The 26,455-nt window shown below is 34.4% G+C and overlaps 1 pseudogene; it reads right to left on the minus strand.

The window, feature by feature from the left end:
- Window positions 1-14,659: 14,659 nt before the first annotated feature.
- Window positions 14,660-26,455, minus strand: part of LOC124991287 (vesicle transport through interaction with t-SNAREs homolog 1B-like) — a 57,842-nt pseudogene continuing 46,046 nt past the window's right edge.

Genomic DNA, 26,455 nt, shown 5'->3' on the forward strand with positions numbered 1-26,455 from the left:
GTAGGTGAATGGATAAAGAAACTGTGGTACATATACACTTCGGAATATTACTCAGCCTTACAAAAGAATAAAATTGTGGTATTTGCAGGTAAATGGATGGAGTTGGAGAATATCATGTTAAGCGAGATAAGCCAATCCCCAAAAAACAATGGCCAAATGTTTTCTCTGATAAGTGGAGGCTGATACATAAAGGGATGGGAGGAGTTAAGGAAGAATGAAGGAACTTTGGATTGGGCAGAGGGGAGTGAAGGGAGGGGAGGGTATGGGGCAGAGGGTGTGAAAGATGGTGGAATGAGACAGAGATCATTACCCTATATACATGTATGATTGCACAAATATTGTGACTCTATATAGTGTACAACCATAGAAATGAAAAGTTGTACTCCATTTGTATACAATGGATTGAAATGCATTCTGCTGTCATGTATAACTAAATAAAAAAAACTTGTTGAAAAAATGAACAAAAAAAAGGCGAATAACTAAGTGAACTCACTGGAACTTAAAATGGGGCAAAAAAAAGAAACCATAGAGACACAGAAAATCAGAAACTTTAAACGTCCTATGAGAAATAATGTGTTTGGGATGTACCAGCTTGTCTGGCAGCTATGGTAACCATGGTTGCTAAGGGGAGTGTAGAGTTCAGGCACCATAGACTTAGAACAATTAAACAGGCTTGGGGGAACCTGAGGTATAATGAGGGAGGCTGATCTTGAAAGACCCAGAATTGGTGGGGAAGGTGGTTCAGTGAATAGAAACCAACATCCCTCAGCCCACAGGCAGAAAGTTCAGTGGGAACTGGAGTTGTGGTGTGGTAACCATTTATAAGTACTGTGCAACAGAGAGCAGAGACAGGAGATAGGAATTTATAAAGGAAGTTGACAGTGAACCCAGCAATTGCCTATTTTGATCCCCAAAGTGTGCCTGAACCAGAGTGACAGAAATAGATCCAAAGAAAACTGTGCCTAGAGCATCCAGGCTCCATTTACTGGATACCAAGGAGACAGAGCTCAACTTGTTGCTGGCATCCCATAATAGCTATTTGGGAAGGTGCCTATAGTGGCCACACAGGAGCATCTGCACTTAGGGCAGACACCTGATAACTAATATTCATAGAAGTGAATGTGAAATCTTCATAGGCAGATTTAGTTCCTATTCACTAAAAGTGGATTTCACCAGAGGCTCCTGAAGTCCAGACATTCAGCGGAAATTGGCATTGCCCTAGCAACAAGGATTGTGGATCAAATCTCAACTGCCTACCTACAGAGTTCCCAAGTACAACCAATATTAAACCCCAATTACTGGAACTGCCAGAGTTAGAATTCGGCACCACCCTTGCTACAGGATTACGTAATGTGTCAGTACTTCCCAGTCTGACCCACCCTATACTGGGACACCGAAGGCCAAGAGCTGCTACAATCAGCTTAGCCTCCTAGTCACAGGCAGCTGGTGAGGAACACAGACATTGGACTTAACAACCCCAAACCCTTGACCCAAAGGTTACAGAGACCAAAAAGAAATATAAAAGAATGAAAATTCATCTCTGCCAACAGTTTTGAACACTTCAACAGAGACATTAAGGTTTATTTCTCATTAAGATTTTTTCTTTTTTTCTTATCTTTTCTTTCTTTTCCCCCACTCTTTAACTTTAAAAAAAAATTTATATCTCAAATGTTATTTTTTATTAAGGTTTTTTCTTTTTTCTTATTTTTTCTTTTTGCCATACTTTTTCAATTTTTAAAAATTTTAACATTTAAACTTTTTTCAAATATCATTTTTTTATATTTTATGATTTTAAAAATTTTTTCCCCCATTTTGTGAGATTTTGTGTGTGCGTATGTGAGGGGTGTGTGTGTGTGTGTGTGTGTGTGTGTGTGTTTGTTTTCACCTCATGGAGAGACTCAAATAAATAAATATACACGTGTACATACATATTCATATAATGTTGCTTTTACCGTAACTGTTTGCTTTTGCTCCTGTTTATTAGCCTTGGTTTAAGTGGTGGATAATTATATGTGGGTTTGAGCTGTGATCTTACGCTTGTTTGTTTTTCATGCCTTGTTTTTCGTCCCTTCGATTGTCTCCTTTTCACTTTCTTCCCCCTCTAATAGCCAGATTTCCCCATTTGCTTTTCTTTTATTTAATTGCTTTTAATTTTTTATTCCTTCTCCTTACAGCCAACATCCCCTACCTGTCTCCTGTCTCTCCTCAGTTCACTTTTTAGAATATTTTAAATTTTCTCTTGCCTTCCTATGCTATTTCCTCTTTAGAAACTGGCATTACACCACCTAATAGAATCATAGAGTTTATTTAATTCCTATCCCACTCATGTTGCTGTGATTATTAGTATAGTGAATAACATATAGATACCTGTTCTTTAATGCTTGATCTAGTTCACAGTTCTTTTTGTTTTTGTTTTTGTTTTGTTTAATTTTTGGTACTGCTGTTAAATGCTGACACCACTATGCTTATATAGTTATGTTGAAGGAAAGATAGCCTTTTCAACAAATGATGCTGTGAAAACTGGATCTCCATATATAGATGAATTAACCTAGATCCCTATCTCTCATTCTGCATAAAAGCCAAATCAAAATGGATCAGAGTCCCATGAATTAGACCAGAAACTTTACAACTGCTAGAAGAAAACCCAGGGTCAACACTCCATCATGTTGGTGCAGAGACTTACTTCCCAAACAACAACCTTGAAGCTCAAGAAATAAAACCGAGAATCAGTAAGTGGAATGTCATCAAATTAAAAAGCTTCTGCACAGCAAAGGAAATGATTAAAAGCATGAAGAGAGAGTTTAAAAAATGGGGAAAAAAATCTTTGCCAACTGCTTCTCTGACAGGGATTAATATCCAGAATATATACAAAACTGAAAAAAAAGACTTAACACCAAAAAATTGAAATAATTCAATACATAAATGAATAAAAGAAATACACAGACATTTCTCAAAAGAAGAAATAAAAATGGCAAAAAAAAAAATATATATATATATTTTAAAATGCCTGCTGGACTGTGGTACACCTCTACAATTCCAGTAGCTGAGATTGTAGATGAGATTGGGAGGTTGAGAGGAGGATCCAAAGCCAGATTCAGCAACTTAGTGAGGCCCAAGCAACTTCATGAGATGCTGCTTTAAAATACAAATAAAAAGACCTGGGAATGTAAGTCAGTGGTAAATTACCCTGGGTTAAATCCCCAGTACTCCCTCTCCAACACAATGTTTAATATCTCCAGCAATCAGGGAAGTGCAAATCAAATTTACACTAAGATTTCATCTTACTCCAGTCAGAATGACAAGTATCAAGAATACAATAATAATAAATGCTGATTAAGATGTGGGGAACAAGGTGTAATTCTATATTGTTTATGGAATTGAAAATAAGTAAAACCTACTCTGGAAAGCAGTATGGAGAGTCTTCAAAAATCTTGGAATGAAATCACCATATGACCCAGCTATCCCCCTCTGTGGATTTTATAAAAAACAAAACCAAAAACAAAAAAACAAACCTAAAGTCAGCAGATTGTAGTAATACAGTCATTTCAATGTTTATTCTTTATAGCCACATTATGGAATCTGTCCAAAGGCCCATCAATAGATGAATGGATCAAGAAAATGGTAAAATGGTATAGGCACATAAAGAGTATTACTCAGCCACAATAAAAATTATGGCATTTGCTGGCAAACAGATGGAACTGGAGAACATCAAGCTAAGTGAAATAAGCTAGACTCAGAAAATCAAGGGTCAAATATTTTCTTTCATATGTGAAAGCAAGAACAAAATGAGGAAAAGAATGGGGAGTGTTAGGTATCATAAAGTCTTATGAAATATCAGTGGAGTATGAGGAGATGGAGAAGGAGGGAGGAGGGATGGGAAAGAGAATGGGGAGAAAATGCAGAATGAACTTAACAAAGTCACATTATATGCGTATATAAATATACCACAGGGAATTTTATCTGTTTTGTGTGTGGAAACTATCCTTTCTGTACTGTGGAGAAGAAGGCCTGCAGGACTTTCCTAGCAAGCATTAGGCCCTGGGTTCAATCTCCAACACTGTGGTAAATAAATAAATACATAAATAAAAGTAAAAGAATGCCTGAAGAATTCAAGTTTATGCAAAAACTACCTAAAAATATTGTTGAAAGATAACAACACAACACACACACACACACACACACACACACTTTGCACACATGAAGACACAGTTTAGAACTCAAAATGCCCAGTGCACAATAAAATATTAGTAGATATTTAAAGCAGCAATAAATACTAACATACAAAAATGAGGAAACATAAATAGTAGAAACAGAACCCAAAAGAAGAAAGGTTGGAAATATTACTCAAAAACTATCACATATGTATTATAAACATATTCAAGAATTGATAGGAAAGCATAACTATAATGAAAACAGACATAAAGTAAAAGCAAGGAATTTCCAGACCTTAAAAAGTAAGAGCTGAAGTGAGAAAGTTCCTGGACAGGCTTAATAGTGAGTTAGCAAATTGATCAACATAAGGAAAAAGTATCTTTGAACTGAAGGGGGTAATACGAGCTTTCCAAATTAAAATATTAAATGGGAGGAGGCTATAGAAATAGGATAAAAATAAGACTCAGTCACCTGTGGTAAAATAGCAAATAGTTTATTAACTGTAATTTAAATCCCGTACGAAGAGATAGAAGAGATATTTACATACATAATTTTCAAAAGAATTCCAGACTTAATGAAGAATATAAACCCATAGATAAATAAGTTCGGTGAACAATAAGCAAGATACATTCATAGAAACCACACCAAGATATGTTAAAATAAAATTATGGAAAACCATGGGCAAAGAGATCTTAAAGTATCCAGAAAAAAACGCCTGTCATCCCAGGTGCTTGGGAGGTTGAGGCAGGAGGATCTTGAGTTCAAAGTCAGCTTCAGCAAATTATCAAGGCCCTGAGCACGTTAGCACTTTAGATCTGTCTCAAAAAAAAAAAAAAAAAGAAAAAGAAAAAGACCTGGGGATGTGGCTCAGTGGTTTATCCCCTTACTTTTAAGGAATAAAGAGAAGTATAACCAATGGGACTTGGCATATTATAACTAAACAAGAAGACAATGAAATGATCATTTTAAAGTATTTGAGGACAGAAAAATCTGTCGACATGGAGTTATGCCGTCATTATGTTATTGTATGAGCTACCTATTGCTGATGTTCTGAATAAATAACAGATCATATTGATAACCAAGTTAAGAAATCTATTGGAATTCATAAGATAATTTTAGCTGGCTTAAATTTCCACCTTTGAATCATTTACAAATGTATAATTTTTAAAGAACTCTGAAGCTACTTCTTCATACTTCATGTCTTTTTTCTTCTTGTGATGGTATAGATGTACTATATTCCTACTGTGATTATGGCTATTTATATCACTAATTTTATGTCATTATTCAGCTTCACATGTAGTTGAAAAATACATTTATATGCTTGATATGTAATATTCAGTGAATATAACATGCATCATGTTTTTATATTATTGTCTATTAATATGGGCATTTTACTACCTTGAGTGTAGTATAGAAAGCTTACTTCTGCTTAATCAATTAGACCCTTCTTTTGAAATATTACTGGCAAATATCTGCTCTATCTTAAAAAGAACTCTAACATATGGTGATGTAATATTTGCTTTAATCTGTAAGTATGGTTTAAGAAACCCAGGAGAAGGAAGCATATTAATTATATCATCCACATGCCTTTCAGTTCTGCATTTCTAAGCCTTTTTCTGGCATCATTTTTCCTTCGGATTTTAAATATTGTTTAACCCACTTCTTAAATTTTTTAAAAAATAATTCTTTAAAAAGTCTTCAGTTTTTCTTTGATTGCTGACAACGTCTTTTATTTCTTATTTATCTGTAAATGTTCCTATTTCTTTTTAATTCCTTAAAAGCGGTTCATCATCTATACAGCTCGCTGCAGAGAAGGCTTTTCCTTAGGTATTTGATGCTATACCACCTCTTCTGGCTTTCACACTAAGTGGAAATCTGCAGTCAGTACACAGTCCTCCATGGATAATACACTGTTTACTTCTGTCTGCTTTCAAGATTATTTTTCCTATATTAAGTTTTCAAGATTATTTTTCCTATATTAAGTTTTCAGAAGTTCAATTATAATGTTTTTTTTGGGGGGTAGGTCTCTTTTGAATTATCCCATAAGCGATTTACTCAGTTTCTTTATTTATGTATGTCTTTCTACAAAATTTGGAAGTTCTAGCTCTTATTTCCTATTATTTTCAGTCTCTCATTGCCATCGATAAAATTCATAGTTTGAGATTTATATAATCTTCCTCCATGATATCAATGTTAAGTTTTTTTTTTTCTTTATTATCCCACAGTTCCCTGAGACTCATTATTTTTCAGCTTATATTCTCTGAGGGTAAATTGCACTAGTCAGTCCTCAAACTCACCAATTATACTATCTTTTATCCTCCTTGTACTATCGGACAAATTCATCACAATTTTAATTGTTTTATCTTATTTTTCAGTTACCTAATTTCCATTTGACTGTTTCTATGATTTTTATTTCTTTGCTAAGATTTTTGCTCTTTAAACAAATGTGTCATTACTATTTGAAACTTTTTATAATTGTCTTCTTTGAAATCATGGTGGTTAATTCCAACATCTGACTATAGGAACTGGCATACTTTCTTTTCCTTGCGTATGTAAATTGTGATTCCTCTGGTTTTTTGTATCAGCCATGATTTTCTGTTGTATTACAGAGGTTTGGATATTATATTGTGAAACTTCTCTTTAAAGAGAAGAACGTTTTGTAGGTGCAGCATGAACCCAGATGGGAGAAGATGGTCAGTATCTCACGTGAGCCCCTCTTTACTCATACGGATTCACACAGCATCATTGAAGATATGCAAGCTTGGAATTGAGATTCCCAGCCCTGATAACACCTTCCTTGCAAAAGTGGAGCATCACCTTATAATTACTTGTGAGTGGAGGTGTAACCTCAACTCCCCAGTGGTCATTGCTGAACCAGGGGAGAGCAGGGACAGAAGCAGAGAATCAATAGCCCACTTCGAATAACCTCTGCCTGTTGATGCTAGGTGGGTGTGTAGTGTAAGCACCTGCTAGTCTTTCAGGGCTCAGGGTAATCTTGGGGGTGACTAGGCCTGACTCTCACCACCTTTTTAAGTCACATAATTGCTGGCTACAGGTGGAGGCTCAGTTTGTTCATTTATTCATTGCCTCTGATTAAAACAAGAAATAAAGGAATACATAACTAAGATGCTGAATTTTATTTTGATTTATGATAGTTTTCACTGATTTGGAATTAATATTCATCAAACTATTGTATGCTTATAAAGTATATTTCAAAGTTATTTTGACAAGGTAAAACTATGTTTTAATCATTTAAACATAACTCTACACAACAGCAATTTCCATGAAAAAAGTTTCATGTAATAACAATGAGGCAAAAACAGAGAATTGAATTTAGGTCAGCAAAATAAGGAGTGTGAAGATAAATCTGCAGTGTTTCTTTTCCAGCCTTCAGACTAAATAGAGAAAGAAATGTGTTTATCAGGCTGTTAAGAGCTGTATGTAAAAGTTTAGAATGGGTCCAGTGCAAGACACCTAGTGACCCTACTCTCTTAGAACTAATTGGCCATGTTGAGTTCAGAAAGTTTTCAAGATAGATTAAAGAAAACAAAAACAATTTATTAGTCATGGATAAACAGGGAAATAAAAAAAAAAGGAAAGAAGATCTTACTTTTTAGAAAGGCTTGGGAAATAATCTTGAGAAATAATCTCAGCACGAAATAGCCATACTATTTTTTCTTAATGAATCATGGTCCTTAAAAAATACAATGATCTGAACAAACATATTAGTTTAGTATTTAAAATAAATAAATAGTGTTTTTTCTAAAATTTTCCTTTCACACTTGAACTAAAAGGCAAAAAATAAAGCTTCTCAACAGGTGACATTTTAGATATTCAAATCAGTATGAATGGTCTTTAAAATCTCATGTCAAAATGTCAACTGGAAGACACAGATATTTAGTTAGTCTTCCTAAAATTCCTTTCATCCTATAAAAGTACAATGAGAATGAGGATTCATTAGAATCAAGATTCTGAAAACATGGAATACAATGCAGCCTTATTACTAAGATTTGTTCTTAAGAGCAATTCCTAAAAATATTACATGTCAACACATGTGAAAGCTCTGTATTTTCCTGAGAGAGATTCTGCTAAAAACTCTTTGCCCATAATCTGAAAAGAATTCAGGTAAAATTACAGCCCATTGCCTTGAAGTGTGTCATCCAATTAGACCAAGTTAAACTCATCAAGCATTTATTATTTATAAAAAAAATCACATTAATACTATTCTCATTGTTTAAATTCCAAAATAAGTAGAGATAGTAATTACTTGACTATTTTTTGGCACAGTCTGAGTGGCCACTATAGTTACTAGAATAGAAGACCTATATTATGTTGATATTGAGATAGATATAGCTATCTATCTGTGTTTACAATCACCTACTAGGATGATCCTATATACCACACGAAACTGAAAAAAAATGGCTATTTTTCATATAACAAAACCTGTAAAGATATCCTTCAATTATTATGTCAATAGACAAACATTGACTCTATACTATTAGTTCAAAAACTGTAAAAAGAATAAAACAGTGTTTTAGAGACGTCATACCATACTCTTTAAATGAGAAGTAACAGTTTTCACAAAATTTATTGAGTTTACTGGCATACTTTGAATTATTAAAGAAAATGTAATTTTATTTGAAATAGAGTCTAATTCCATCTACATAAAAATGTAGTAAATATACAAACAATAATACTTCTGATTTTGAGCTTACTTTCATAAATTCATTGCTGCTAGGGGAAACAAAATTATCTTCTTATTTAAAAGACTGCATTTAAGAGTAAATTAATTTAAGTCCACCATATATGGCAATGGAGATGAGAACCACTGACTTCTCTTTCATTTAAAAGCTTATTTCAAAAAATATTAAAATTACAAGCAAAAGATATAAAAACCCTGTGTGAGAATTCTTCTTTTATAAATTTCCTTTATACATGATCCATACAGGATAACTTTAAAAATTATTTATGATTTTTCCTTTCAATGAATTCTCAGTACAAATATAGCCTAACTTGTCTGTCATCTCTGACTCTAAGAGATGTGAGGGTTTATTGTTGAAATAGATAAGATTTTGCAAGGAGGAAGTTTATTTGAAGTTCCGGAAGCCAGTGTGTGGCTTGTCTTATGGAGTCAATACTCACTGGTCACCATAACCTCATGACTACATCACCTGGAGAGAATCTAAAAGTAAAGTCTGCATAAAGAAAAGAAAGCAATCATTTTCATGAAGAACTCAGGGAAACACAACCAGCACTTTCTTGGTGTCCAAGTAATAAGCATGAGACAGTAAAGAAAGGAGCATTCTGGCCACTTCTAATGGGATGAGAGCATGATGGAAAACTTGACAGCAAGGGACAGAAGGACTTTTATCAAAACCTGGCTTTGTTACAGTTGAGGATACTGGCAGCAGGAGCAAAATACTATTTCAAGAGTTTTCTGAGGCAGAAGTTAATAAGGAAGACAGAAGAAAAGGGATATGAGATTATGTGTGTAATATACTCCTGAGAGATTAAGAAGTAATTTGAAATGAGGATTTTGAAGGAATCCGATTCTATCTTATGCAGATAGGGAAATAAATGGTTCAGTGAAATTTTCCTTGGTACTCTGAAAGTAATTTAATTTATGTCTATATATGGGGAATAGGTCATACCAGTAATTAAAAAAATGCTCATTACAAAACATTTTGTCCAGGCACTTTTTTCCTGAATCACACTTAACCTCCGTAAGATATTGAATGCATTCACAATAATAGCAATCACTCCATTTTTACCATCTAACACTCTAAGATATTATCATATCTTTATCTCTTCTCACATCTATAAAACAAACAAGATTGTATTGACCTTAATTTACATCAGTATTATCACTAATAAAATACATCACATAGTATAGTAATATTGTTTCTGAACACACTGGATAAAGGTTGTTTTATGAATATATTACTTTGCTTCTGTAGTGGGAATTGAAACCAGGGTTTTGCACATGGTAGGCAAGCCTCTACCACTAAGCTATATCTCCAACCCATATTAACTGAATTCTTGTATTCTACTTTTTTAGTATCTCTTCACAACTTGATGTAAATATTCACTATTTATTAATTAATTAATATTTTTTAAATTTTGGCAACTTTACATCCTGAAAAACATCTCACACTAAGAAAGCATCACTATTTATGGTATACACTATTTAATAATAAATGAAAAGTAAATATATGACAACAGTTTGCCTTCTTCTAACACCATCTACCTTCCTATTACCCGAATCTTGAAGTATTAAAAATGTTAATACAGATAATGCTTTCTGGTTTTTGAGATCCAGAAACACAGAGAAGGTCTTTCAGTAAATGCAGTTAAGTCAAATAGAAGAGATGGATTGTTTCTGCTGATGGGAAACTATAAATTAGAATTTTACAGTAATCAGAGGAAGTATAAAGTGGACCAAATTTGGGAACCATTTCTAAGGCTATTTTAGATATTCTTACTATATTTTGATTAATTATTTATTCAGTAAAATATTTTATTAAATTGATATTAAGAACAAGACTGTTCACCATAGGAAAAATCAACTTCAATATGCAGAAAGTAGCAAAGTTGAACTGAAACAGCAGCATTTTTGCTAAAATTATAAAAAAAAGACAGACAACATATGATAAAAATACCTTTCCAAGCATCTCAGGAAGATAATATGAAAGTGAGAATACTATTAAGAATTGTATTAGAATCTGTTATTAGAGAAAGTTTTCTTGGTATTATATTTGAAAACCAACAACTCATATTAAGAGGTTGTCAAGGGAGGCAAGAAAATTATATTCAGTTCTCTGAAGCATCTCTGAAAGACCTCCAACAACTATGAGACACCTAACAAAAGAAAACCAAACAAAGTTCATGCAGAAGCTCCAATTATTGAAAGAAAAATTGTTAGTAAAAACCTATTTTGACAATATTTCACTATTTAAACAGCTCTAACAGAGTTTGGAGACAATAATAATAGCCTCCCAGTAAAGCAATAGTAAATAGGAGCAATTACTCTAGTTATTAGACCTATTTATTAGCAACTCTCTCCTGCCTCTGAGGACCATGTATGTACTTGACCTACAACTATATCAAACATAATTCAGAGAGTTATGAGGAAAAAGAAAGGGAAGCCTCCTTTCTTGCACAGAAATTTTCAAAAACTAAGAATAAGGTGGAATTTTAATTAGACAAACTCTAGTTGAAATGCAAAAACGTGATCAAAATTGTACCACACAAACCCTCTAGTCTGAGATAAAACAGAAATTGATACTAATGATTAGCTTTAAAAATGCGAAATACAAAATACTAGTATCTCCACTTATTGAGTTTCTGACACTGTCATATGTGCGTTATGCCCATTACATCATCTATACTAGATACCAATCATAAAGTAAGCATTTTTATATCCATTTTACCAATGAAGCAAATAATTTTCTGAAACACTACATGCAGGGTTTATTCCCAGGTACATTTGGCTCCCATGGTTTTCCTACTTCACAGATACAAACTTTCATAATGTGAAAAATTGGGGAGGTAAATAGTTAAAAGGAGTTGAAAGATATGAGGAGACATTAGCATAAACCTCTGAACCAGGTGAGACGAGAGAGCTTGGAGAGTTTAACATAGATTACATTAACATTTCTCCTCACTGTTTGGATGCTTTGCAAAAAATATTATATCATTTCTTCTTCCAACGTGTAAAGGTGAATTTGGCTAGTATTCGAGAAATGAGTTTAATTAAAGATAGAAAAGTTCATCTAAATATTCCAAATTGCATTATTTTCAAGTACATTATAAAATTCCCCAAGAAGGAATAATCTCTGTCTTTTGCATTTGTGGCCTTCATAATTCCTATTCTAGTGCTTGGGAATAAAAGGCTTAAGATTGTCTTATTATTCCTTTTTTTTTTTTTTTTTTTTTTACTGTTGTAGCAGTCTTAATAAAATGAAGTTGGATTTGATTCCAACAAGTACCTTTGAGAGAGCAAGACAATATTAGCTTACTGTCCTGCTCTCTGTTAAAATACTTTATAGACAAAGAAAGTATATTCAGTGGTTCAGAGCAGTCTTCCATACATGGATGCTGTTGTTAGAATTCTGGCTCCAGCCTTACTACATCTGTCCAGGTAAGTGATGTAGATTCTCAAAGTCACTGTGCTGACATCTGTAACATGGAGATAACCACCAAATCTACAGAGAACGATTTGGTAATTTGTTAAATTATGCATCCAGTTTACTAGACATACTGGTTAGCATATAACAGTAACTCAACAATAATTCATTGTTTTGCCCTCATTATAAAAAGTGTCCTAGAATTTTTTATTCCGTGTGTGCTTCTCCTCCCTCCCCTCCCCTCCCTGAATACCAGCTTATTCAGATGATTCCTGAAGAGGCAGATTAACTTTAGCCAGAATAACCAATTAAGAAGCTTGTTCTAGAGAAGTGAGTCATGTAGAGGGAGTATGGGGACATTTCTGTGTAGGCTTCTCCTTTGCCTCTAGGCCAAAGGAACGCTGCTGAGCGTTGGAGGCCACGCATGAATTCTGGGTTGGTTGGAGCAGGGAGGCTGCTTTTCTGGGAACTGCCTGGAGAGTGTCCAGATTAGCCTGGCACCCCGCCTTAGCTCGCTGCCCAGAGGCAGAGGAGGTGGCTCTAAGTGAGTTGTATCTGCCATCTTCTTCCTGTTTCCTTAGGAGCTTCTTCTCCCTGAATTCCAGCAGTGTTCCCACCCAGGAAAGTAAATCCCGCGGACTCCATTTTGAGGCTTGGGACCCAGTCTCCATCAGAACTGGTCCCCGTCACAGCCCGCTGTTTGACTTATAAGTTTCGTGTTTTGTCCTATTTCTTAAATTTCTCATACCGTTAATATTTCCAGGTTGAATCATGGAGCTCAGTCAGTGAAACTGAGTTAACAATCAGGTGGGTCGTGACCTTTGGCTCCTGACAGCGGGGCCTGTGCTGGTGCAACTCAGATCCTGCAGGCCACCAGTCCCCCTCACTCAGGCCGTACTTAGTTGATCTAGAGAACTGGCAGTGAGGGGTAAAGGAACTCAGAAAATGGATGGAAAAGAAATGGGAATGCTATCTATAAGAGAGAGTTCTGTCCCGAGACGCCCCAGATGAAGAAGGCACCATTGGGTCAGCTTTCAGAATGTACTGGAACTTTTCTGTTTCCTTGAGGAGGAGCAGAGGTTAGGCCCCTCCGCTGACTGCCCAGGAGCAGCTGCAGCTTCAGGGACAACAGCTAACTACTGTGGGCATCAGTCTCAAATCCTTAGGGAAGGCCACTGGAGTCCAAATTAAATAACATATGACTGCATCTTCCTTTTGCCAAGGGCAAGATGTTGGGCCAGTCTGCTGAGAGACACAAAAAATGTGTGGAACTTCCTCAGAACTCAGGCACCAAGGGATAAGAATATAAGCACATTTTAGGGCCTAGGGTGTGATGCTTTAAGAGTTACGGAGTTGGGGATGTAGCTCATTGCCACAGCAGATGCTAAGGAAGCAGAGGTCTCTAGGTTCAATCCTCAGAACACCCAAAACAGTAGCAACAACAAAAACCAGATATAGCATCAGAAAGCCTGACAGCTAGGCCTATTATGTTAATTGAACTGGGATGAATTTATTTTATTACCTTAGGGTTTCTTTCAGTCCTTCAGTACTCTGTGTTTTAACTTAAATTCATGGCAAGAAAATGAGGTGCAAGGGGTTTTCCCATAACAGATAATTTTATAGTGGAAAGTGGGGCTCCTGTTTTTACCTGGGCTGGTCCTTCCTGTCCTGGGGGGAAAACTCAGTGAAATGAGCAGCTAGGGGTTTTTCTAGGGTATGGTCATATCATGTTCTTCCAGGGTTGCTGTCAGCATTGGCTCTTGTTGAAGTTAATCCTCACTTGGCCGCTGTAGATGAAAGGGTGAAGGCTAAGGCTATCCTGACAATGGGTGTGATTGCTTCAAGTTTGGTCAGACAAGGGAAGGAGGGCAAGTTATCTTTGAACAATTCTCTACTCCCAGTTCACCAGATGAACCAGAATATGAGGAACACGTGCAAATGTAGGAAAACTTGTGCACTGGCACCTTTCACAATGGGCATTGCAGAGGACCTTTCAGGGAACAGATATTAATTGGTTGTCTGGATTAATATTACCTTAACGAGAACATCTACATAATTTTACAATTGTAAAATTTCTTCTCTGCATTCTTGTAACCATGAATACTACTGTAAATGTATTTTTGTGTATGTGGTTCATGAAGTGTTATTATGTTATGGTACTATGTAAATTGGTAGAAGTAACCAACAGCATTTATTACCTTGGTATATCATACTGGTCTTGTTACTGTTCTTTCACATTTATGTGGTCTTTCTGGCTTCCCTTCCTCCTTGCAGTCTGGCTATAAAGCTAGTCCACAGCAGCAGCATGCTCATTGCATGCCCTAACGATAGTGGTTCACAGCATCAAGGTTCTGGTCTACAAACCCTTCCTTATAGTATCTTCAATGCTTGCAAAAGAATTTGTAATAAACCAGGCCTCCCAGGATGGCTAGTTCAAATAAGATGATGATGGAAAGTGGCAGCTTAATGGTTGTTACTTTTCTGGACGTTGGATAGAGAATCTTTCTACTTTTGCTCAAGTTTTCTCATGTATTTCCTAGTCCATTTTGGTATGTTCCAATCAGTTTCCTTGCTCTCCCAGCTCTTCTATGATTTCTGAGCCAATGTAGTTAGTCTCTGAGCCAATCCAATGAGAATGCTCAATACTTTGGGTAACCAGTTTAGACTTTCAGTGCCTTACAGAATCAATGTCATTTGTGACTGGAGCCAATTCATATGCTCATTCTCTGATGTGTAGGTGCTATACTTCACATCTGCTTGGTCCCAGGGTGTGGCTGTCAAAGGTGTGCTGCTCACTTCCTAACAGAAATTGCCAAGGTCCTTCTGTTGGTTTTACACATTAAAAACCCTGGCATTACAGAAAGATAGGCATGCATACTGCAGCTCTTCCTTCATCTCTGCAGTGCTTCATTTGCTTCTTGGCTCTTTTTATCAAAATCTTAGATAAACTACTTCTCTGTTGTCTTGGCCCAACCAAAGCATTTGCTCTAGGGCCCCTCATTGGTCTTCATAAAGGCAACAGAAAATCTTGTGTAGCTTCTCAAAATTCTCCAAAGAGGTGGCAGGGGTGGTCAAGGGGCAGGTCTTGCTGGAGCAGAGGTCACTGAAGACTATGGGCACTGGACCTGCACCTTGCCCAGGAAACAGCTGTCTAGCCTTGAAGCTGCCACTGTTGCTCAGAGCCTTCTCGCAGTCTTTTGACAAAATACCGCAAACTTAATGACTTAATGCAACATAAATATGTCTTATAGCTCTGGAGTTCTCACTGATTCATATTAAGATGTTTTTTTTTTTTTTTTTTTTTTTTGGTGCTGGGGATCGAACCCAGGGCCCTCTAAGATGTTGACAGAGCTGTGTTCCTTCTGTAGACTCGAGAAGAAAATTAGCTCTCTTGCTTTTTCAACTTTCGGAAACCACCTGCCTTCCTCAGATTATGGTTCTTTCCTCCATTTTCAAAGCTAAGTGCTTCATTCCCAACTCTCTTTCAAACTCAATCTGTTTGCCTCTTTCTATCATTTAACAAGGACCCTTGTGATCATATTGGGCTTGCTTCGATAATGCCAGATAACTTTCCCATTTCAAGATTTCTAACCAATCACACCTGCAAAATCCCTTCTGTCAAGTAAGTTTCAGGAGATTAAAGGTGACTGTCTTACAGGAATGGGACAGAGATGGTTATTCTGTCCACCACACTGCACTTAGTGGATTCAATACTGTACATCCACATAAATGATGATCAGATATAGTAAGTTTGTTATTTTATTCACCTAATCATGACATGTGTTTTTGAGTATTTTTAAGAATTCCAGGACCTATTCAGGGCATTTTGTTTAAGTGATAAGTGAATATACACTAGAATATATAAAATATTTTGATATTTTAGAATTTATAGTTTCCCTGGAGCAGCACACTATTAAAGGTAGATGAAGATTAAGCATATAAGCATAAACTCTTAATGACAACTGATTGATATCCACTTAATTTTCCAGGGGATGTCTCTTTGAGTGCTACTTCATTATTCAATAGGTTAAGGTACTTTGTGAGTGCTATTAAAATCAATTACTGTTTGTCCATTTTGGGGAGCCAATGGAGTAGAGAATTAACCTCCAACTAAATTCAAAAGTTGTTTCCAAGCTGATGGTTAAATTGCTTATTGCTACAGGCATCAGACCTGTGGAGCATTTGCAAAAGTACACATTGTGGAGTGCAAGAAACCCATCAGTTGTATCATGACAGTATTAACAGTCAATCAATTGTTTGTTATAACCTCTCCAATTCTCCTCCTGGGTTCCATAGGTTCTCACTTCAATATTTTATTAAATAAGTCTATACAGCCAACCAGAATTCAATCAAAGTCTTTCAGAAACATGGTTAAGACATTCCAACATTTTTATTAATGCTAAATGTTAATGTTAAAATTAAAAATCAAGATAAATAGTTCATTAATTTATTTGATAATGAGCACAGAATATTCACAAATTTGTCCTCTATGGATGATGAATTGTAGTGAAAGAATCAATTGTTCAAGATAAAGAAAAAAAGTATTTTATGTTGTCCCAGATGTCACAGACCAGTTGCCTTTTAAGTTCTAGCATACTGAAGCAGATCATATCAATATACTAATCAGAGTAGTACTTTGGTAAATGATTCTGTGGATTGTATAATTTTTTTGAATTGTTAAATATTAAGATAATACTTAGGGTTTTCTAACTTGGAAATCTCATGACAAGAAAAAGGTAACACAAATAGGCAATCACAAATTCTCTGATGGTTAGGTAACTGAGACCACACAGTAACTTCTGCACTGCAAATTACAATGAGAGGTAGGTACAAAGAATCACAACTTGCCAGGAGCTGAAGACCACAGACGAAGGTGATACTGGCAAGAAAACTTTATAATTGACAGAAGACTGGAAACAGTATGGACTAGCTAGACAGACTGAGGGATTCTAGTCTTTGGGGGCAGAGTATAACTCAAAGCTTCATTAATTTTACTTCCAGGAGCTCTATCAGGTTCTCAAAGAGAAAATCTGAGAAATATCCCCTTGTGCATCTATCAGGTAGAGGGCAAAGTTAGTCATTTGAAATAAACCAAGAGTTCTTTGTTCTCCATAGCAAGGCATAGTTTGAGTAAAGGTATTTTGTCAGAAGCAACAAACTGGGAATTCTCAAAGCCTAACTGATTTCAGGGAAAGAATATATTCAACTCAGGCTCACTAAAAGACTAAGACCTAATCGTGCGATTACAGAACACTTTCACTGACCCCACACATACCATCACATCATTAGGGGTATGGTGCAATAATGGGGTTAGAGCTAAAAAAAACATTAAAACCTCAGACCTAACCCGAAGTATTTAAAATCAGTGTACACAGTGATGCAGTCACATCAATGTTTGTAGCAGTTCAGTTCACAATAGCTAAGCTATGGAACCAAACTAAGGACCTTTCACTGGATGAATCAATACAGAAAATGTGGTGTATATAGACACAGTGGAATGTTACTCAGCTATAAAAAAAATAATGATTTTATGACTTTTGCTGGTATATGGAAGTATCTGGATACTATCATGCTAAATAAAATAAGCCAATCCCCAAAAATCGATGGTCAAAGGTCCTCTCTGATGTGGATGCTAACATACAACGAATGGGGGTGGGGAAGAAGTTCACTGGATTAGACAAAGGTGAATGAAGTGAAAGACAGTAGAATGAATCAGACATAACTTTCCTATATTCATAAGTGAAAATACTACCAGTGAAAATTCCACATTGTGTTCAACCAGAAGAATAGGATCCTAATTAGAATGTTATATTCCACATATGTATAACATATCAAAATACACTTTGCAGTCATGTATGTCTAAAAAGAATACCAAAAAAATCTATAAGAAAATTTAATCAAAAAGATGAGACAAAAACAAGGACAGTAGAAGACATTTTAACCTGCGAAACCTTGTGTTTTACTATTGTGGGAAAATACTTGAGAAAATATACAGAAAAGAGGAAAGTTTTTGGTTCAGAGTTTTGGATGTTTCAGTCCATGGTCAGCTGACTCCATTGCTTTAAGGTCTACAGTGAGGCAGAACATCATGGTGGAAAGGTGTGGTGGAGAAAGGCTTCTCACTTCATGGCAGCAAGGAAGCAGAGAGATAGAGAGTGAGGAATGGACCAGGGACAAGATATTCCTTTTCATTGTATTCCCCCCAGTGACCTATTTCCTCCAATAAGGAATCTACAGATTCCACCAGCTCCCATAGTCCATTAAATTATGAACCCATCAGTGGGTTAGCTCATTGATAAAGTGAGAGTCCTCCTATTCCAATCTCTTTCCAAAACTCCATATTTGAACATCACTGTATTAGAAACCAAGTCTTTAATCCACACACTTTGGGGGTACATTAGTTAATGGATAGCCCATTGAAGAATACCCATACAAGGGAACATTATTTAGGGGAAAAATATCTCCCAAACTGTGCTGAAAGGCCCTGAAGAAACATGGAGGAAACATAAATGCAATTAACCAAGTGAAAAAAGCCAGTCTGATATGACTACATATGGAATGTTCCGACTATGTAGTATTCTAGAAATGGAACAAGTAGAAATAATAAGGGGAAAGAAGAGACAAATAACAGAGCACTGGGAATCTTTAGGGCAATAAAATTAGTCTTCATCATGCTTCAATGGTTCTTTATCCTGAAAAGGTTGAAGATTAAAGACTGCATCACTGCAAACTTATAAAACTGAACTCTAGAGTGGACGTGGGTTACAAAGAAAAATTAACCGCTTAGAAAAATAATATAGGAAAGTTGGATAATAAAAATGAGAATTGAAAATGTTATGTATCCACGAATGTTTCTGTCTGAATAATTTTAACTAGAACTAATTTTTTGTAGTTTTTCTTTTGATGTGATATTTGTATACAATAAAATGTAGCAGTATTTTGTCCACATTTTCAAAAATTCTTGCATGTTCCAGGTGTGGTGGCACATGCCTGTAATCCCAGGACTTGGGAGGTTGAGACAGGAGGGTTCTAAGTTCAAGGCCTGCCTCAGTAACTTAGACCCTCAGGAATTTAGTGAGAACCTGTTTCCAAAAAAAAAAAAAAAAAAAGATGGGGGTGCTGGGGAAGTGGCTCAGTGTAAAGAGCCCCTGAGTTAGATCCTTAGCACCCCAAAATTCAAAAATTAAAAAAAATCTTGCATTTAAACAACCAGCCACAATCAAAATACTTATGATTACCCCTACCCTAGAGAGCTTATTCCATTTTCCAATCATTGCCTTTTCTCATCTCTCCAGGGGCAACACTGTTCTAGTATTTTCTTTAATGGATTATTATATTCTATAATTTTATACAAATTAGATCAGAAATAATATATTAAGACATTTTAACTTAGATGATTCATATTATGTGTATTTTACCAAATCATAATTTTTATTGCTTAATAGAATTCCATTACGTAGACATAGCATCATTTTTAATCCATTCTCCTTTGGACGGACATGGAAAGTATTTGAAGGTTCTCACCATTCCAAAGGCATGGGGCAGGGGGAGAGAAACTGTGATAGTTCTTATGCAAAATTTTTATAATCATAAATTTTTATAACTCTTGTATAAATAAAGAGAAGTAGAATTTGGGGGCCATATAGTAGATTTACACCTATATTTATGAGAAACTTACAGAATAGTTTCCAAATTTGTGGTATAAACAAATTATAGTTGCTTCAATGTGCATTCCCTGATTACTAAAAATGTGTAACATTTTTCATGTGCTAATTTTTAATTTGAGTGTTTATGTTCATGAAATACATACAAGTTTGTGCCCACTTCTATTGGGTTGTTCATGTTTTTGTAATTAAACCATTAGATTTCTGTACATGTCCTGAGGATAGCAACCCTTTTCTTTAGTATTTCTTGGAGTATAGAAAAACTGGTAAAGAATTCTCCTAGCTTTCATTAATGTGGAATTTATTTATATTTATTTAAGTTAATTTCACTCAATACAGAATCTGAAATTAACATTTTTTTAAAAACTTTACTCAATAATTTGAAATTAACATAATTTTTTTACTTCAATAAGCTTCTAATAACTGCTAAGTATTCTGTAGTATTCAAATGATATTTTCTATATGTAATGGTCCAATTACCTTTGGGAGCATTCAAGATTTTCCTTTCTCTTTAGTCTAAGCAATAAGTCTGTAACATGTTTCCATATGATTATCTTTGTATTTATCAGAAAGAATTAAACATGTAATTTTATGTATTTTATCTAGTTTAGAATTTTTAATATATTTTTCTAGATACTTCTCTTCCTTATTCTCTCTCTCTGGTCTGTAATTACCTTTATAATAGTTTATATATATATTTATTTATCATCCCACAGGTACTTGAAGCTCTGTTTATATTATCAATTATTTTTCCTTCTATTCTTTAAATATAATTATTTTTACCTATATTCAAATGCATAAACCTTTTAGTAGACATTTATCTTCCTTTTTAAGCCTCCGTTTAAAATCTGACATTGTATATTTGTTTTCTAAAAGTTTTAATTGATATTTTTTATACACTTTCCCTATGGGGATCATTTAACATTTCATTTGTTTTGAGTTCATTTTACATATAATTATAGTTACAGTTTGTTTACTGGCTGTTTTTTTTCTCACATAATTTTAAAATTCCATGAGGTAAACACTGTTATCACTGTATCATACAGAAAAGTCATTGAATTAAAATGGCATTAAGCAACTGTTAGGAAATTATATAACAGGTGAGATTATTACTTTCTGCCTTAATAATCACAGTTTAAGTAGACTTTGTCTCTGGTCAACACTTTGCTTTATAATTTTTTTCTAAAATCACCCGAATCCTAGGTTTTTATTGGAGATTTTCAGATTCAAATTTCAGAACACTGAAGATAATTAATTACGCATTTGTGTTTTTCTGTGGGAATTTCTAAGTCTGTTTTCTGTGTTTTTAGTTTGTGAATTTAGGGCTGAAAACATTGCAAGTAAAATTTTTCAGTTGCTATTTGATTACTTTAAGAAATAGAACACACCATGAAATTATTTGCAATAGAATATTAAAGTTAAATTGTTACTCACTAAAGAGTGAAAAACTACATATTATTTTGGGCTCCTAGTGTGTGGGCATGTGGACTTTGGAGCAAATAGATATATTTGAAATAAATTTATCCTGACTTCTTATAGGCAATATAAGAAAAAAGTTTCAGTCTGTTTGAATGTGTCCCTAAAATTTAGAACATTCTATTTCCTCTATGTAAGGGAATTTTTATACTGTTATACAGGGTAATATTTTTTCATAGAAAATATTCATTAAATAAAAATAAACTAAGGACAAAATTGCTTAAGGTTATTTAACAGTTCAGGGTTAAACAACATTTAAGAGTGTGATCATTATTAATATTCTAAAAAAACTTCCTATTTGTTCTAGCAGACTACTATGCTAATCCACATCAGCCAGGAAAGGAAAGTTAAAGAATTGAGAACAAAATTGAATGGAATTTGATATCATGTCAAGAGAAAATGAAAAATGAATCATCCATTGGAATGTAACAAGACTACTCTTGCCAAAGTTCAATGATCAAATGTAAACTTAAATATCTATACTTTCAAAGATATTGAAGATACTTTAATGATGATTTTTCTTAATGGAACTACCAGATAAAATATTTCTTAATAACACTTGGCAAATTTTTATTTCATCAATTTAAAATTTCAATAATTTATTAACTGAAGCTTTCTTCTGCTTAAAATTATCAAGCTGTGCACATAAAAAGAACTCTGTTTATTGAAAAGACTCTCTTCAATGTATGTATGTCTTTGAGGTCACAGTTGAAGAACAATTGGCTATAGACATGTGAATTTATTTCTGAGTTTTCTATTATGTGTCATTCCCCTATGTCAGTTTTTATGGAAATACAATACTGTTTTGGTTATTATAACTTTGAAGTATGTTTCAAGGTCAGGTATTATGATGCCTACAGCTTTGTTCTTCTAATACCTGGTTTTTTTTTTATTGTCTGGGATCTTTTGTGGTTCTATATGGATATTAATATTATATTTTTTCTATTTCTGTAAAAAATTTCATTGAAATCCACTGAGGTGTCCATTGATGAATGAATAAAGAAAATGCAGTAGATAGATAATAGAATATAATTCTCCCATGGAAAAAAAATGAAATCCTGTCATTTGTGGCAAAATGCCTGGAACTAGGACAATATTTTAAGTGAAATAATCCAAACACTGATAGACAAATACCATATTTTCTCACTTATGTAAAAGCCAAAAAAAAAAAAAAAGAAAAACATGATTTCACAGAAGTAGTGAATGGAATATTGGCTACTTGAGGTGAGGAAGTATAGAGAGGTGAGATAGAGAGCAATTGGATAACAATTAGATAACTGCAATTACTAACATACAGCTAGATAGGAGGGATAAGTTTTATTTTCTACAACTACAGCATTGTAAAGTGAGTGTGGTTTGCAATAATTTATTATGTCTTATAAATAACTATATAGAATTTTGAAGGTTAACAACACAAGGAAATGTTAAATGTTTAAGGAGATAGAAATAATAATGTTAATTTGATTGTATACATTATTTACATGTATTGAATTATGATAGTGTACTCAATAAGTACAATAATCACTTGTCAATAAAAAATAAGATATTTTTTAAAAAGAACTCTCGATCTTTTCACTTGCTTTCCCTCTCCTACTCACTTTCTTTCTCTCTCCTCCTCACTTTTCCACTCTCTAGTACGTGCCCTTTCTCTTTTCCTCTCATTTTCTCTCTTACCCTGCAGGGAGAAACTTTGTTTGCTTAATAAACTCCCTTATGTGAAAAAAAAAAAAATAACTCTCAAGGTGGTTACTCCATCAGGTAAATATGTTTGCAAGGATGGTTAGTTAAATTAGATATCCTAAATATAGACATAGAAGAAATGGGTGATATAATTTGAGGATTACTGGAAAATTTACATATCTTCAGTATCTATACCAACGCTTGAAATACTAACAACACCAATAAGAAATTAGTAAATAAAGTCTTGAATTTAACTCTGAAGCCTAAGAAAAAACTGCACTTATTACTCCTAAAAACTCTCAAAAGTGGGGGAGATGTAATCTGTATTGTATAGTGATTTGGGAAGGTAAGAGGTTAGTCAGGCTTTCCCTAAAATGACAGAGGCTAACAAGATAAATATTTCCTTTGATTACTATGTCCTTAATCTTTTTTCTTTTTAGTTTTCTCTAGAATAATAAATGGGACTTTAATTAAGTGATATTTGGCAACACAGAAAAATAACATTTATTCTATATATAATATACACTAGGCTTTGTTTTAAACATTGCTCTTGGGATCTTTTTAAGCAATGCTGTGTTATGACAGTTTAAGAACGGTTTTAAGATATTCAAAAGTAAATGGATGGATCTGGAGACTCTCATGCCAAGTGAACAAAGGTTTTTCTCTCTGATATGGGGATGCTAATACCTAACAAAGGGGGAGGGGAAGAATAGAAGTTTAGTGGATTAGACAAAGAGGAATGAAGGGAAGGGAGGGGGAATAGGAATAAGAATGATAGTAGAATGAATTGGACATAACTTTCCTGCATTCATATATGAATATACCACAGTAAATCTCACCATAGTATATATTCACCAGACTGGGATTCTAATTAGAAAAAGATATATTCCATGCTTGTATAAATAAATCAGAATAGGTTCCACTGTCAAGTATAACTAAAAAAAGACATATGAAAATTAAAAAAACAAATAAATAAAGTAAAACAAGATTCAAAAACATAAACACCGCACACCAGTTGCTGAATTATACCCTACTGATGCATTCACATATAAATGTTACAACACTCAGTACCTGAAAAATCTTGATTTGGAGATAAGTTCTTTTTGAAATAATTCAGTAGGAAGTTATTAGCATGGACACTAAACTAACAATATGCATCCTTTTGAAATAAAAAATTGGTGCACAGAGACAATCATAGAAGGAAAACTATGTGAAGAGAGAAAAATACAGCTATTTACAAGCCAAGGGTCAGATCCTTCAGAGATCACAGAAGAAACCAAATCCGTAAATATTTCAATTTTGAGTTTCTGATTATAGAACTGCAATGCAATAAAATCTCTGTCACATAAGCAAAAGAGAGAGAAAGAGAGAAATAAAATCTCTGTCACGTAAGCCAGAGAGATATAGAGAGATTGGCCATATAGCTCCATAAGTTAATTCACCAATCACATTAGGTCTCTGAGCTTCAGTTTCTTCACATATAAAATATTATTTGACAATAAAAATAAATGAAGAAGAGCAGATGGCAAATTGATGTATCTTTTTTTTCAATTTTTGCTATGAATCTAAAACTGGTATTAAAAAATAAAATCATAATTTAAAAAAAAAGAAGTACTGATAAATCCTGCAACATGGATGAACCTTGACAATATCATGCTAAGTGAAAGAAGCCAGACATAAGAAACCACATATTCCATGATTCCATTTATACAAGGTCCAGGAAAGGAAAATTAGCAAGGAGAGAAAGTTGATGGTGATTTTCTAGGGCTCCTGGGCGTGGGATGGGTGGGCCAGCTATGTAGCATTGGGTTTGTTCGGGGACAATGAAAATGTCTGTCTGTTTTGTTGTTATTATTGTTATGATACATCACCAAAATCAGCTTCGTTGAACATCCCTCACCTCACATAGTTTCCTGAGTTTTTGGACTTTGCAGGAAGAGGGTTGGTGAGGGTGAGAACATTAAGGCTCTCTCAGCAAATAATGGTGGTTGCCAGGGACTAGGAATTGTGAGAAATAAGGAGATGGTTGTCAAAGGGTACAAATTTTCAGTTATATGATGAATGATTTCTGGGGATCTAATGTACAACATAGTGACTATCATTAGTAGTACTACATTGTTGACTTGAAATATCCAATAACATATTTTAAATTGAGTGTGGTGATAGTTGCATAACTCTGAATATTAAAGTCATTGCATCTTACATTTTAAATGGATGAATTGTCTGGCATGTCAATTATATGTCAATAAAGCTGCTAAAAAAGAAAAAAAAAGTGCTTCTCTAAAGTGGTATTCAGAGCCCACCGGAAATTTCTAAGCATCACAATATGAGCATTAATATGTTAACTCTTTCCAGAACCCCAGTTTTAGGTTTTAGGGAAAGTTTCAAATTCAGATTTGAAATGAGAGTGATGTCAAAACAAACATACTAACAAGATGGCAAAAGTGACAATTTTCTAGATCATCAAGATGCTTGTAGAGAGCATTTAGTTTGCAGAGTCTGCTAGAGTTCATGATTCCCCTCAAAACACACACACACACACACACACACACACACACACTCACACACAAATACAAACACAAAAATATCTTATACAGGCTGTGATTCTCCAACTATATGGTTATTTCATAATTACAAATTAATTTAAAGTGAAACTCAAGAGTAGTAATATCACATTTTTAAGGAAAATTTATAATATTTAAAATATGCATATCAAATACCTTGTGGTATTTAAAATATGTATTCCATACACGGGGGGATAATGAAAAGTTAATTAATGTATATTAAGCTCTAATTAGTAGTAAGAAATTTTGGTGCGTTATTGCATAACAGGGTGACTCTAGATAACAATAATGTACATTTCAAAAACTAGAATAAATATTTTTAAAGTTTTTCTCATAAGGAAAAGTCAAATGTTTGAAGAGACAAATAAACTTAACCACATTTAAACTTTATTAATGTGCATTGAAACATCGTATAGTACTGTTAAAAGATAGATATGAGGTGTCTCATTGTATGAGACAACATAAATATGCTCAGGGGTGGTGGCGTTATTATGCCATGATAACTGTAACCTAATCAGTGGATTAAGTCACTGATATGGGTTAACTGGATGGTAACTAGGCTGTTAGGGGGTGGCTGGAGGAAGTAGGTTTCTGGGAGCTTGCCTTTGGGTTTTATATTTTGTTCCTGCAAGTGGTTCTTGCTTCCTGGTTGCCAAGTCCTGAATTGCCTGCTCGTCACACCCTTCCACCATGATGTTCTGCCTTGCACAGAAATAAAGAGACAGCAGATCATGGGCTGAACCTCTGAAACCACGAGTCAAAATAAATGTTTTCCTCTTCCAAGTTGTTCTCA

The sequence above is a fragment of the Sciurus carolinensis genome, chromosome 8, assembly GCF_902686445.1.
Source record: "Sciurus carolinensis chromosome 8, mSciCar1.2, whole genome shotgun sequence".
In the NCBI taxonomy this organism is placed as follows: Eukaryota; Metazoa; Chordata; class Mammalia; order Rodentia; family Sciuridae; genus Sciurus; species Sciurus carolinensis.